Source organism: Tenrec ecaudatus, chromosome 7 (genome assembly GCF_050624435.1).
Source record: "Tenrec ecaudatus isolate mTenEca1 chromosome 7, mTenEca1.hap1, whole genome shotgun sequence".
NCBI classification, from domain to species: Eukaryota; Metazoa; Chordata; class Mammalia; order Afrosoricida; family Tenrecidae; genus Tenrec; species Tenrec ecaudatus.
Genome location: NC_134536.1, coordinates 109805939 through 109820385, shown reverse-complemented (window position 1 = coordinate 109820385; position 14447 = coordinate 109805939).

Sequence of the window (14447 nt, the reverse complement as noted above, 5' to 3'; positions counted from 1 at the left end):
ATCTGGCCCAGGGTCTCCCTCTTGTTCTCTGCCTCGGTAGAGCCCTAGTAGCCTGGGTATGCTTTGGGCTATTAACTTCAAGGTCAGCAGTTCCAAACACCAACTGATTTGAGAGAGAAAGACCGTTTTCTGTTTTTTTAAATAGTTACCGTTTTAGAAACCCACAGGGTTTCTTCCCTATAGAGCTGCTGAGAGTCCTCATTGACTGGAGGGCAGTGAGTTGGAGAGTTTTTAAGTTACCAAGCATGAGGTCATTTTTTCAGGGACTGGTACCCCCTGGTAACAGGTCCAAAGTATGTGAGAGGCAGTCACACCGTTCTGGATTCTGAGAAGCATTCTCGTAGAACATACTTCTACCAAGACAGAGGTTTCTGGTCTTCTGACACGCCAGCAGAACATTCCCCTTCTTCTGCAGCTCCATAGTTCAAATGCATGGATTCTTCCTGGTTCTTCCTTACTCAATGTCAAACTTTCACATGCACATGAAGGAATTGAAAATATCGGACCACGCCCACCTTAGTCCTCCAAGCAGCATTCCTGCTTCTCCACCCTCGAAAGAGGGCCCGTGCAACAGACTGACACAGTGCAAGGCCCACGTGATCTCGTGACTGCTGCTGCCATTGACACTGGCTGTGGATCCAAGCAAGATAAAAGCCGTGACCACTTCGATCTTCGCTCCCTTTATCACGATGCTGCTCCAGCTGTAAGGATTCGGGTTTTGTTTGTATTAAGCTGCGATCTACATTGAAAGCTGCAGGCCTTGATCGTCAGCAGGAGGTGCTGCAAGTGAGCCTCACTTTCGGCAAACAAGGTCCTCTGCGTTTCTCAGGTTGTTAATAAGCCTTCTTCATATAGTCTAACTTCGCTGGTTATGTCTCGGACTCTCTGCTCTGCACACAGATTGAATTAGTGTGGTGAGAGGACGCGACTCGAATGCGCAGCTCTACTGATTGCAAGCCACGCAGCATCCCCCTGTTCTGTTCACATGACTGCTTCCTCATCCATGAGCTCAAGAGAGTGTTCTGGAATTCTTATTTTTATCAATGCTATGCATACGTTGTTGTAGTCCACACAGTCAAATGCTTTATATAATTCTGGTCTTCTTTGCTTTAAGCCCAGAACCATCTGATTTCAGCAATGATATCCTTTGTTCCACATCCTATTCTGAATCCATCCAGAACCTCTGGAGGCTTCCTGGCAATGGAGTCTGTCAATGTCTGATGAGCTTCAACAAAATTTTATTTGCATATGATATCAAAGACTTTGTAATTTGTGCATTTTTATGGGGTCACCTTTCTTTGGGATGGGCATAAATATGGATCTGTTCCAGTCAGGTCCAGTAGCTGACTACACCAAATTTCTTGGCATAGAGAAGTAAGTGCTTCCAGTGCATGATCAGCTTGTCGAACTACTTCAAACGGCATTCTACCAATTCCTGGAGCCTTGGTTTTCACTCATGCCTTTCCTGGACTTGGACTTCTTCATCGAGTACTATTGATTCTTTATCAGAATGTCAATGAGTACTTTTTGGCAAAAGGTGCTTCTATATTCTTTCCTTCTTGTTTTGGTGATTCCTGCATCAATCAATATTTTATTCATAGAAACGTTCAAAATTGCAACTCTAGGCTTGAATATTTCCATGAGTTATATCTGTTTATGGTATGCTATGCATGTTCTTTGTTTTTGGTTTTCTAACCCCAGATTTCTGCATCTTTTATTATACTTTGATTTTTCTTCTTAAGTTGCCCTTTGAAGTTTTCTGCTCAGACTTTTCCTTCATCAGTTCTTCCATTTATTTTAGCTATTGGTTAAGCACTAAGTTTCTAAAAATACGTCACTAAGTGTCACAATTTTGTATCCTTAAACTACTTCCTTTATTTAGATACACATAAATTATATTCCAGAAAACATCCTTACCCTCTTTAATTTACACTCATAACTGAATTATGAATTGGAAAATATGTTACTGTCATTTTAAATCAATTAGATTCATCAACTTCACTTTTATTAGAAAATGAGTTTGTTCACAGTGCAAAGTTTATAGAAAAATAAAAGTGTACCTCAATTAAATTGAAATAAAATGACTATTAGTTATTTTTAAAATTAAAAAAATTGAAAGGAATTTTTACTTTGTACTGAAACTGGAGTTATGAGGAGAAAAATTGACTGATTGGGAAACTAAGAAACTCTTGGGAGATACTCACCAAGCCATATTGTCATTGTACTATAAATAAAAAGATAGTAGGATGATTTCAGATGTAGCAAAATAGTTTAGAGTATGTTCTGTAATTATAGTGATAAAAGTATATTTGTGGTTATATGCATGATCAAAACCCCAGAAATGCTGGAAAGAATGATCAATACAGAAGAAAGTGTCCTTATTTTATTATAACATAATTTTATTGTCAAAACTGGTAACATCAATCATATGTGTCTATTCTAGTTATTACCAAAATGGATGAATCATAACTCTTCTAAATTTAGAATTTTGAAGATATCCTGGAAAATGTCATATAACTTTATAAATTGTTTATTAATTTATCACTCACATATACATGTGGCAGCTAATTTATTGAGGTATTTTTTCTCAGAATCTATATAGATTAAAACAATGTATTCCATAGTAGCACTTTTTTAGAAATATCATTGTGGTTAGCCTCTATTCATACCTGTCATAGAAATCCTCAAACATTCATTTTCTAAATTGTCTGCACAAAGAACACCGTGGAATTAAGGCCGTAAGCTTATTCATGTACTGACAAGTACAAGAACATTTGATAACCCTTGCCTCCTAAATAAAAGAAACACAGGAATTTAAAAAAATACATTGTACTAATAACCATACATATCTCTGTCAAGAAATATTTTATGTATAAATATGTATGTGATATTATACATACACACACGTATATCATAGTGTAAACAAGGGCAAACTAATTTGAGCTTCTTAACCACAATCAAACACCTAGAGAGAATGAGTCTCGGTGCCTGTTATCTAAGGACAATTGTAGTAGGTGAAAACAAGGTCAACTGTCATAACAGCAACTGTTGGTCTTTCTCCATCCAAAACAAAGAAGCCTGAAGAAAACTGAAAAATCATCATAATAACTCATTCGTAAGACTAATGGACCATGTGAATTTCACTAACTGGATGGTGCCTGCCTGCCACTGATGAGACATCTGAGAAACATCACATCTGAAAGCCTACAATAGAATGTGAGACAAGTGTAAGGCAAAAGTCAAAATCATAAAAGAACTAAAAAAAATCTGGTTATTAGTGTGAAACTGTGAACTATGACCATTACACTTTAAGAATGGAACTGAGCGCTCCCTTAGAAATCAGATTTCAGTCGAACAATAGACAGGCTTACAAGGAGAACTGTCACGCCAAAGAGGACGGAACTCCTTAGAACAGCCCACCACAAGAGGTCAAAGGTCATAATTTACACATAGGTCCAGCTCAGACGGCAAGAAAGGACAGAAACAGTACGTCACATAGAGGCGGCAAACAAGAATGCGCTCAGAAGAGTGGCGATGTCAGTACCTCTATGAAAGAGAATCCGGATGAATTGTTGAACACAAAACAATTTGCTCGGTACATTTTCACTCAAATCACACCAAAAAACTGCATTAACACTCTTAATTTCTACAGGATTGTTGAACACATCATCCAGCATCACATACGTGAATGTGTACATTGATCCCCAGGAATCTGATACTTTAGTTTCAATAAATACGTTAGGCTGTCCCAACAAGTATTTATACTTAAGGGCAAATACTCTAATATCAAATAAATGTTTGAGATAACAAGTATGGGAAAAAGTGCATATATATATATATATATATATTTTGAAGTACAAGAGGCTCCATTTTTCAAAGTTTAGTAAAAGAAGAAAGAGGTAAAAAACTATCCCAAGTAAATGAAGTAATATTAATGGATTCTGGAAAAAATGTAATTATATAATTCTTTTTAAATCATTTTACTTATTGGGGACTCATACAACTCTTATTACAATCCATACATACATCAATTGTGTAAAGCACATTTGTACATTTGTTGCCATCATCATTCTCAAAACATTTGCTTTCTACTTGAGCCGTTGGTATCAGCTCATTTTTCCCTTCCCTCCCCGCTCACCTCCTTCATGAACCCTTGATAATTTATAAATTATTATTTTGTCATATCTTATACTGTCTGGAGTCTCCCTTCACCCACTTTTCTGTTGTCCATCCCTCAGAGAAGAGGTTTATATAGATCCTTTTAATCGGTTTCCCCTTTCTACCCCACCTTCCATCCACCCTCCCGGTATTGCCACTCTCAGCACCGGTCCTGAGGGGTTAATCTGTCCTGGATTCTTTGTGTTTCCAGTTGCTATCTGTACCAGTGTACATCCTCTGGTCTAGGCCAGATTTGTAAGATAGAATTGGCTTCATGGTAGTGGACAGTGGGGAGGAAATATTTAGGAGCTAGAGGAAGGTTGTATGTTTCATCGTTGCTACACTTCCCCCGTGAATGAGGGGGAGCGCAAATTGGGGACCCAAGACCCATCTGTAGGTTACTGGACATCCCCTTACAGAAGGGTTGTGGGGAGGAGACGAGTTAGTCACGGGGCAATTATATAATTCTTAATGCTAAGACAAAATGAATTATGATTCCAATCAAGCTTATCCTGAGGTTTGAAGTAAATTCCAGATGCAAATATCTAAATATTTGAATAATCAAGTAAAACAAGGAAACAAAGTGTTTGGATTAAATAAAAAATAAAATGCTTACCTCAGACTGAATTCTGGGTACCTAATTTTTAGATGACATTTGAAAAAACTTTGATCTGGGTACCAAATTAATTGATAGATGATTATTACAATTGAAGAGGAGGAATAAATGCAATTATAAATTTGAGGATTGGAACTGTGTTAGTGTGGGTAGACTACAGAAACAAATCCATGGACACACATATGTGTATAAGAGAGAGTTTTATATGAAGGGTAATTGTACATTAAAAAAGCATCTCAACCCAGTCTAGGTCAAGCCCATAAGTCTGATACCAATAAAAAACTTCTCTTCAGACTCATAGAAATGCATGCAATGACACTGAATGCAGGATGATCACAGACCAGTGGGTAGGAAGTCTTTGGATCCAGTGGTGGTGTAAGCATCTCAGCGCTGGCAGTGGTGTTCATGTGACTTCTCCAGCACCCAGAGCTGCATCAGGGTAGGTCCATGAGGCTTCGCCTCAGGAATTCCTCACAGGGCGTGAGCCTTTTCAGTAGCGTCTCCAAGGAAGTAAACTGGTGAGAGAGAGTCTCTCCCACCTCCAAGGAGGATATACCAGAGTTTTCCCAGAATCCTAAGGGGAAGACCATGCCACATAGAGGCTTCACTGGCTGTGACCTGATTGACAGACTAAACTTTACCCCATTCATTCTTAATCCTCTGATGTCCCAAATTGACACCAGATTATGTAACTACCACAGGTACTGTTGGCTTTTTACTTCAAAGTATGTAGTAATAGCCTTATGTCATTAAGATATTAAAAGTCTGGCAGAAAGGAAACTATTATACAAAACTTAAAGATTTGTGTTTGGAAATTTTAACATAAGAACAGTATTGCTACTGCATATGTATGATTGATGTCCATTTAGACTCATTGGGGCCCCGTGTAGAAGAGATCAAACACTATCTAGTACACCGTGTTGAAGATGTTCCTCTCTTTGACTTTACTTTATCAAGCTTGAGGTTCTTTTTTCAGCAACTGGTCCTCCTGATGACATGCCCAAATTTTCCAAGACGACCTCACCATCTTCTTTCTATGGAGCATTTCGGCCCTTGACAAATGATTTGATTCGTCGAGCAGTCCATAGTATATTTAATATTTTCACCACTATTATAATCCAAATGTACCAGTTCTTTGGTCTTCCTTATTCATTGTCCAGCTTTAGCATACATATGAGACAATTAAAAATACCAGTTTCTTAGGTAAAGTGTACCTTAGGCTTCAAAAAATAGCTAATTTTTTTTAACACTTTAAGGTTTAGGCAGCAATTTTCCCAGTGTAATATGCTATTTAATTTCGTGACTGCTAACAAAATTTACTACCTCATAATACAGCCAACTACATTTTTCCACCTGCAAATGCTTATGTCAGGTGGATTTTAGCTGAAAGCCCAAAATACAAACAGGTGGTTATTGACTATGTAAGGTGTTTTATTGACTATGATAAAAGGCATTCAACTGTATGGATCATAAGAAATTATGAATAACCTTTGGAAGCATGGGAATTACAGGATTAAGTTCAAGAAGCAATCATTTGACCAAACAAGGGGATAATCATTTAAAGTTAGGAAAAATATATGTCAATATGCTATCCTTTCATTGTACACATTCAATTTTATATGCTAAATAATCTGAGAAAATGGACTAGATGATGAAGAATGGGGCAATAGGATTGAATCTTGATATGCAAATGACTTGCATACCAAAATTGAATAGGACTTGAAATGCTCACTACTGAATTTCAATGAATACAGCCTTCATTATGAAAACATACACGAAACAGTAAAAAAAAATCCTCACAAATGATCCAATAAACATAAATATAAAGGGAGAAAACGGAATTATTCAATAATTTCATTTCATTTGGATTAAGACCTGTGAAAAACTCCTTAGAGTTTGGAATTAGATGGAAAAAATGAAATATAAACTTAATTTCTAAAAACTCCTCTAATTTATCAATATAATTTATAATTTATTGGATTGTAGCTTATAGAAATATAATACAAAGATGATGTATTAGTATTACTTTTTAAATAAATATTTTAAGAAACATTTTAATAAGAAAATTGGTCATTCTCTTTTTAAATGAACATCTAAGGTCTGAACTATTTGATAATTATTTTGTTACTTTATGTAGAATAATTGAATTCGGCAGTCTTTGATTCTTTGGATTTCTTCATTTTAAATAAAAAATTAAATCTAGTTCAAAGAAAATTGTTTTTCTGTAACGCAGAAATGAAAAAAATATGTTTTTAAAATATTGAACTGCCTTAGGTTGAGATTCTTCTTCATACTTTGGAAAAGTAAAAAGTCCTATCTTAGTCTTTTTCATCTCTATATATTATTACAAAGAGGATTCAACCATTCATAGGAATATCTAGTATAGGAACATAGTAGTGGGGCAGGAGAAAAATAAAAGGAAATAGAAGAAAGAAGTAGGAGGCAAAAGCTATATATAGAGGTATACATATATTTATATGCTAAAATATTATGATAGTAGACCGACTTTGGGCCTCTACTTAATTCTTTTCTCAATACAAGAACACTTTATTCTAATAACCTGGCATTCTGTGATACTTTTCTGACACAATTGCTGAAGACAAAATGAGTGTATAAGCAAATGTGGTGAAGAAAGCTGATGGCACCTGGCTATTAAAATATGTAGTGTCTGTGGTCTTAAGGTCTTGAAGTTAAACAAGGGGCCATCTAGCAGGGAAGCAACAAAGTCCACATCAAAGAAGCACACCAGCCTGTGTGATCACAAGGTGTAGATAGGATCAGGTATCAGAAGATCAAAAACAAGCAATTATATATTGATTAGAAGGAGAGCGGTCCAAGTGGAGCACACATCATCCCTCTAGTTCTTTAATGCTTCCTTCCCACTGTCATGACCCCAGTACTACCTTGCAAATCTGGCAAGACCAGGGCATGTACATTGGTACAGATACGAGCTTTCAACACACAGAATCCAGGTCCGATAACCCCCTCAGGGACAGTAATGGTAGTGGTGATACCATGAGGAAAAGGGGGTTATGGGGGGTGGGAGAGAGGGACAAAGGCAGAACTGGTAGCAAATGAAGGATGTATTAACCCCCCACCCCTGGGGGAACAAATAACATAAATGTGAGTAAAAGGAACAGTAGACAGTGTAAGATATGAAAAATAATAATATACAATGTATCAAGGTTTCACAAGGTGGGAACGTGGGGGAGGAGGGAAAAATGAAGTGCTGACACCAAGAGATCAAATAGAAAGATAAAGTTTTGAAAATGATGATGGCAACATATGTACACGATTGCTTGATATAAGTGATTTATGTATTGTTATAATGTCGTTAAGTGCCCTCAATAAAATTATTTTAAAAAATTCATAGGAAAATGAACTTTAAAAATGAAGAATTTCTCCATTAATGTTTAAAACTCCTTCATACTATTATTTTAAATAATGATCCATATTCAACACTGTCAGAAAAGTTTGTGTAGTTAGGGTGGAGCATATTTTACTAGCAAGCATTTACTACTATAAAACATACTTTGAACAAATCTGTGTGCAATATTTCAACCTTTTACACTTTTAACTAATTTATTAACTTAAACTTTATATTTATTATTGCTTTTACAATAGCAAGAAGGAAGAAAAGTAAGAGTACTACCTATGAATTCACTTACATTTATTAGTATTTTCTTTAATAAACACATTAAATATAAACCATTGTGATTTTCTTAAAGAGAAAGGCTACTGCTTTTTCTCTGCAAAAAGACTATTTATGGTGTGTACACTATTAGTTCCCAAAAGAAAAAAATAGCTTTTTACTCCAAATATGAACCTTATTTCAGCCTGAAGCAAAATAAGTATCTCCCTGTGTCGTTGTCTTTCTTTCTTTCTTTTTTTTTTAGTCTTTCTCTCTTTCTTAAATAGAAAATTTACATTAGGGTTGAGAAACAAGGGTTTTACATAGAAACATTACCAAATTCCTATTTACTCCAGCTACTTCTCAAACTCCTTTAAAGAGTCCAACAGTAAGGGCAAGAAGGATGTGACCGCTAACTTGGGGGAGACAGTAGGAACATTGCTGCCAGCTCTATGTCTACAGTGGGATTGTTCGACTTCCAGGCATGTATTCCTAAATTAACAGTCAGAACTTCGAAAGGTGGGTAGTTGTTCTCTTTTTTTATGACTAGTAATTTAGAAGTGAGACTGCTAAAGGAGCATCGTTATTCTTCAGTAGATTTAAACAACTCTCTCCTGTCTCAGTTATAAACTCTCAGGTTGCTCCCCTGTCGTTTTTGTTCCTGTCTCCTTGCCTGTCTTTCTCCGCTCTATTTTTGCCCTCTGATAACCTAAGTGACATATTTGTAGATCAAAGTGCAGAGATAAACACGTTAAGGAAATAGTTTGTTTCCACATCTATATCAAATGAGATAATTGAAGTGGTTTGCAGCCTCTATTTATTTACTTACATGCTTTACTTTTTTGTTGATTTGAGGTTCTAGAAACTAGGATAATAGTCGCTAAATACAGCCATAAAAAAGAATATTTTCAAGATTTTCCCTATTAAGCCATGCTTTTATATTATAACACAGTACAATGTTCCTCTCTTACATGTAAACTAAACATTATTCTGAATAATGTTAAATGCTGAAAGAATTGCTCAAAATTTATTTTTCAATGGTAAATATGTTAGTAATTAGTAATGTACATGGATTTATAATCAAACTGAAGGCAGAGGTTACTGCTGTTAGTAAGTGGTCGTGCTGTGCGCAAACACACCACGCTGGTTGCACTGTAAATCTCCTTGCATGACTACAGGCAGGTGGCTGGTCCTCACCTGGGGGAGGAAGTAAGCATAGTGTTCTATTTCATCTCTAAGGAACTTTCTAGTTTCAATTCTATTATCTTTATGAGTTGTAGAATATACCATCAACAAGTATTTCCAATATATTATAAGGATTTAGTATATGTTTAAGATCCTTTACATTGACCCTGTGAATTAATGTTTGGGAATGAAAAAAAAAATCTAAATCATGTGCATAAAGGCAAACTCAATTAGTAGCAGACACAGAGAGTTTTATGTGTACAATGTCTTGCACACGATACATCTATAGAAAATCCTTTCACGTATAATAAATCCCTGTGGACATGATTTTCTAATTATTACTGCCCAGTTCTCTAGCATTTAGGAAATGGAGCAGCTTAACATGTAACCCTCCTTCTGCGGTTCTAGTCAACTAAAACAGCTAGAAAATGTCCGTCATTTGTAAGCCCATCTGCCTCTAGGGGGCACTGCTGTACCGCGCATCAAATGTGGTTATTGACAAAGGCTTAAGCAAGATTTCATTAGAGTGCTGCAGGTTTCAGATACAGAAAAAGCACATAAACTATTTATAATCAATTTAAACTTTGAGAAAATTAGGTAACTGCATAAAATATTTATATGCAGCTTTTTGGAAATGAATGTTTCTTTTGTTGGTAAAAGTATCTGTCTTTCCACAGTAACAAACCGTGGCTATAGGTGGGGGTGCTTTTATTAACTTTCACAGTCAAGGTCTTATGAAGGACAATATATATTTCTGCTATGGAATTATTTAAACCATTCTTCCTTAAAATTCAAGATGCAAACATAAATGGCCTGCTTAGTTCTTGGACACAGCAATCTTTGAATTGCCTCTGTCACTGGTATATTCAGTTAATCTCCAACCAGAAGACTTTTGAATAATTATGTAAACTCTATGACTTAAGGCAGATTTTACAAATAAAGAACTTCATAAACAGTGGCAGTTCAAAATAATCCCAGCGATAAGTAACCATATTTCCTAGTAAACTATGAAAAAGAAACACCATGAAGGTGAGAGTCAAGTACAAGTCAGGAACAGCAATCTTATAGATTTCCAAAGCATGTTTTAAAGACAGATCTTGAGAAATGGACAGTGTTATTTAAACTACTAGATATATTAATAGTGAAAACCCTAATGAGGCTATTAATACGTCCATTTTGGTCTAGAAACATTTTGCACGAGAAACTTCTAGTTAATAAAAAATACAGTTTTAAGTCTTGGTAAGTATTAATGCCTGTGTCCATGTATGTTTTTATGGGTATAATTCTTAAATACATACAAGATTCAAATATAGGAAAGATTCTGAAAACATGAGCTAATGAAATCATTTCAAAACTGACAGCATTCTTATACATTTGCAAATTTGACTCAACTACCATTCCCTGTTAGAGGCCTTGGTAGCATGGAGGGTTATGTGTTAGGCTGCAAATCTAACAAGGTCAGCAGTTTGAAACCATCAGCCGTGTGACAGGAGAAAGAAGAGGCTTTCTATTGCTAGTACTGGAAATGCCCAGGGACAAGTCTACTCTTCCTTAGCGCATCCTTGTGAGCTGGAATAGTCTAGAAGGCTGTGGGTTCAACCACTGTCACAGAACTAAGCAAAAATAAGCAGATAGATTCACATTATATAGGTGCCAATTCTGAGGGACAAAATAAAGAAATTTTAAATATTTCACATTAAAACTAGAATTCTCTTTAGACTCGAGTAGGATCTGGTCCTTTTCTATGGTACCATATGAATGATTTAGATTTCCCTATTAGTTATTATGCATATACCACATGACTGTCAATCTGGATGGAATACTTCATTATTACAGTATTGTACAAAAAGAAGAGCTACAGAGGAGCTCAGTAGAGAAGCCTTCCTCCGAGTGTTTGTAATGTTTCTGAAGTCAGATGGTAATTCACCACTTGTCTGAAAGTTTGTCTGGACTGTGGTGGCCTCTGTGTGGCTGCGCTGCTGGAAGTTATGCATCCCATTTATGGTAAAAAAAAGCCACTTCAAGCCCTATCCTAAAGTACAATGTTATGTGTGGCACGATACAATCCATAGGCCCCCAAGAAATATCAGTTAGATATTTTTATTAAAATTACTTACCAATTATTTTAATTAGGAAGTATCAAGATTTACTTATCAATCATTAAACCAAAAGTCAAAGATACTGAAGAATTTTACTTATGTCAGCAGTCTCCATTAGGAAATCAAGATTCATTGAAAATTATTGGTGATAGGCATGTGGAAATTGTAAACAAAGAGGAAGGATGTATAGTTGGAAACTGGCCTTAAAGATAGAAACAAAGCTAGAGAACACATAATTGAATTTTACAAGAGCAAAGAATAATTACTTGCAAATCCCATTTTCAACAACACAAATGATGACTATAAACATGGATGTCATCAAATAGAATGCACAAGAATCAAATTGATTACATTTTTTAATAGGGGAAATTTAATGTCATCAGCCAGTAGAAGGCCAGGGACCAACTGTAGAACAGATAGAAGATCAATTTCTCCTACGAAAATTCAAGTTGAAATTGAAGAAATTAAAATGAGACCACCAGAGCACAATCATGAATTTGAATATATTCCACATGAATTTGGGTAATTTCATGCATTGACCAGTGTTGACTGATTACCAGACATATTGTGGGATGACATCAAGAACATCACACATTAAAAAAAGGAAATAATGGGTAAGAAAGAAAATATCCAAAATGATGTCACAAGAAAGCCCGGAACTTACTCTCGAATGTAAAGTAGCTAAAGGAACTGGAAGGAATTAAGAAAAACAAGCGAACATAAGTTTTCAAAGGGCATTTGCGGAAGATAAGAGTTAAACATTTTAATGAAATATGCAAAGATCTGGAGTTAAAAACAAAGGGAAGGCCATGCTTATCAGTTCTCAAAGTGAAGAAAAATACAAGCCATGAGGTAGAGTAATGAAATAATAAAGCATTTTTGGACAAAATATTAACAATACAGGTAGCATCAAAAGAAGATGAAAAGTTCAGTCACTATTCCAAAAAATAAACTAGCCAATAGTCAACCATTTCTGGAGATAGCATAGAGCCAATGCTACTCAAGGTAGAAATTCAGATTGCACTGATATTATTGGTGAAAACCAGAGCCCCAGAAATTGAAAAAAATACCAACTGAAGTGTCTAAACAAACGAATACAGCACTAGAGGCATTCATTGGTTTATGCAGAGAAATTTGATAGACAGCCAGCTGCCAGGACCACTGAAAAGAAGACATCGTATTTGTGCTCTTCCAAAGACAGATGAACCAACATCTGGTGAAACTCCTCGTTACAATTGCCCTCAGGAGAAGGACAGTGTGTTAGGTGGGTCAGAGGGGTGCAAAACGGAAGGCCCTCTGACATTGTTTGACACCGGGGCTCCCACAATGGGCTCAGGCAGAGTAACAATTGTGAGGATGCCACAGGACCAGGCAGTGTTTTGTTCTGTTGCACATAAGGTTGCTGTGGGTTGGAACCAAACCAGTGGCACCGAACAACAATGACAACATCACTCCCAAGTAAAGTTTCACTGTAATTAAAAATGGCTGCAGCAGTACACAGATACAAATCTGTGTTAGATGAATGCTGTACTTCCACAATTCTCTGCAGAAGTGAGAATGGCAACTCTTCTCATGTGCTTTAGGCATGGTATGAGGAACAATCGGTCCCTGGAGAAGGACATGGTGCTTGGTAAAGTAGAGAGTCTTGAATGTAAAGTAGCTAAAGCAACTGGAAGAAATTAAGTAAAATGAGCTGAACATAAGTTTTGAAAGGGCATTTGGGGAAGATAGAGTTAAGAATCCCAACAAAATAGATTGACACTGTGGTTGCAACAATGGGAAGACTGTGAGGATGTTTCATGATCAGGGAAATGTCTTGTTTTGTTCAACATAAATTTCCTATGAGTCACAACCAATTTGATGGTCCAAACACTAACAACAACGAAAGATGATAGGCACAACTTTGCAGGCATAGTATGCATTTAGTGTACATGGTTGATGTAATTTGTTGACTAGATGATTACAGAATGGATTTACTATAATATGAATATGTGATAGTGTAGACATTCTATTCTAATGTATGATGGACACACAAACAAGAGCTCTTGAAAATGAGTAGCATATGAAATAAATGAACCCATCATGTACAATGTATTGACTCTTCTATGTTAATAAGAAAATAGATGGGCAACTTGAAGTTGGGAATGTACACCTAATTCTGAAGGGGAATAAACTAATAATCCTTTTGAACAGAAAAATGCAATAAAGTTTAACACAGATACTCAAACAGTGATTCTTAGAAGAAACTACTTTCTCTGGAAATATTTCTCCATCAGAAGCACCTTTTGTATTTTCACACAAGAGTGTAATACTGAGGGTCATGGAGAAAAAACCCTATCATGAGTGAGATCTAAGGAAATTATCTAATAGTAAGAATATGAGCAAATCCTAATCGAAAGATTAATTTTAATTCCATGTAGTCAATAGCCAGACAGGATATCAGTCACCAGTCTTCAAATCTTTCAATTGAGGATAGAAACATGTTAGAGGAGAATAAGCCATATTTGATGTACTGTGTTGGAGTTTTTACCCACAGTAAATAAGCATACAAGTCGTTGTTTTACGTCACTAAGTTCTGAAGTACCTTGTTACTGAGTCAGAGCAATTGGCACACAAATCAAGGTCAAGAGTATTATGTTGTGTCGGGACATCGAGTCCCAACTGACTTCTAAGTCACACCAATGCTATCAGCAATCTGTTGCTTTCACATTTAAAATAAATCACAATCTGGTGTGTTCTCATGTATAGTCACTCCTAC